The sequence below is a fragment of the Physeter macrocephalus genome, chromosome 11 (assembly GCF_002837175.3).
Source record: "Physeter macrocephalus isolate SW-GA chromosome 11, ASM283717v5, whole genome shotgun sequence".
Classification (NCBI taxonomy): Eukaryota; Metazoa; Chordata; class Mammalia; order Artiodactyla; family Physeteridae; genus Physeter; species Physeter macrocephalus.
The window spans coordinates 49,779,512-49,781,693 of NC_041224.1; the positions used below are offsets into that span (position 1 = coordinate 49,779,512).

Genomic DNA, 2,182 nt, shown 5'->3' on the forward strand with positions numbered 1-2,182 from the left:
GATAAACAAAATTGATAAACCATTAGCCAGACTCATCAAGGAAAAAAGGGAGAAAACTCAAATCAATAGAATTAGAAATGGAAAAGGAGAAGTAACAAATGACTCTGAGAAATACAAAGGATCTTGAGAGATTACTACAAGCAACTCTATGCCAATAAAATGGACAACCTGGAAGAAATGGACAAATTCTTAGAAAAGCACTACCTTCCGAGACTGAACCAGGAAGAAATAGAAAATATAAACAGGCCAATCACAAGAACTGAAATTGAAACTGTGATTAAAAATCTTCCAACAAACAAAAGCCCAGGACCAGATGGCTTCACAGGCGAATTCTATCAAACATTAAGAGAAGAGCTAACACCTATCCTTCTCAAACTCTTCCAAAATATAGCAGAGGGAGGAACACTCCCAAACTCATTCTACAAGGCTACCATCACCCTGATACCAAAACCAGACAAAGATGTCACAAGAAAGAAAACTACAGGCCAATATCACGGATAAACATAGGTGCAAAAATCCTCAACAAAATACTAGCAAACATAATCCAACGGCATATAAAAAGGATCATGCACCATGATCAAGTGGGGTTTATCCCAGGAATGCAAGAATTCTTCAATATACGCAAATCAATCAATGTGATAAACCATGTTAACAAACTGAAGGAGAAAAACCATATGATCATCTCAATAGATGCAGAAAAAGCTTTCAACAAAATTCAAAACCAATTTATGAGAAAAACCCTCCAGAAAGTAGGCATAGAGGGAACTTACCTCAACATAATAAAGGCCATATATGACAAACCCACAGCCAACGTTCTCAGTGGTGAAAAACTGAAACCATTTCCTCTAAGATCAGGAACAAGACAAGGTTGTCCATTCTCACCACTATTATTCAACATAGTTTTGGAAGTTTTAGCCACAGCAATCAGAGAAGAAAAAGAAATAAGAGGAATCTAAATTGGAAAAGAAGAAGTAAAGCTGTCACTGTTTGCAGATGACATGCTACTATACATAGAGAATCATAAAGATGCTACCAGAAAACCACTAGCGCTAATCAATGCATTTGGTAAAGGAGCAGGATACAAAATTAATGCACAGAAATCTCTTGCATTCCTATACACTAATGATGAAAAATCTGAAAGAGAAATTAAGGAAACCCTCCCATTTACCATTGCAACAAAAAGAATAAAATACCTAGGAATAAACCTACCTAAGGAGACAAAAGACCTGTATGCAGCAAACTGTAAGACACTGATGAAAGAAATTAAAGATGATACAAACAGATGGAGAGATATACCATGTTCTTGGATTTGAAGAAACAATAATGTGAAAATGACTATATTATCCAAAGCTATCTACAGATTCAATGCAATCCCTATCAAATTACCAATGGCATTTTTTACAGAACTAGAACAAAAAAATCTTAAAATTTGTTTGGAGATACAAAAGACCCCAAATAGCCAAAGCAATCTTGAGAAAGAAAAGCGGAGCTGAAGGAATCAGACTCCCTGACTTCAGACTATACCACAAAGGTACAGTAATCAAGACAATATGATACTGGCACAAAAACAGAAATATAGATCAATGGAACAGGATAGAAAACCCAGAGATAAGCTCACACAACTATGCTCAACTAATCTATGACAAAGGAGGCAGGGATATACAATGGAGAAAAGACAGCCTTCAATAAGTGGTGCTGGGAAAACTGGACAACTAGATGTAAAAGTATGAAATTAGAACATTCCCTAACACCATACACAAAAATAAACTCAGAATTGATTAAAGACCTAAATGTAAGGCCAGACACCATCAAACTCTTAGAGGAAAACATCAGCAGAACACTCTATGACATAAATCACAGCAAGATCCTTTTTGACCCACCTCCTAGAGAAATGGAAATAAAAACAAAAATAAACAAATGGGACCTAATGAAGCTTAAAACCTTTTGCACAGCAAAGAAAACTATAAACAAGACAAAAAACCCCTCAGAATGGGAGAAAATGTTTGTAAATGAATCAAAGGACAAAGGATTAATCTCCAAAATACATAAACAGCTCATGCAGCTCAATATTACAAAAACAAACAATCCAATCCTAAAATGGGCAGAAGACCTAAATAGACATTTCCCCAAAGAAGATATACAGATTGCCAACAAACACATGAAAGAATGCTCAACATCACTA

The 2,182-nt window shown here is 35.6% G+C and overlaps 1 long non-coding RNA gene across 1 annotated transcript in view; it reads right to left on the minus strand.

The window, feature by feature from the left end:
* Positions 1 to 2,182, minus strand: part of LOC114487225 (uncharacterized) — a 34,652-nt gene that overhangs the window by 31,449 nt on the left and 1,021 nt on the right. The gene's annotated exons all lie outside the window — the stretch shown is intronic.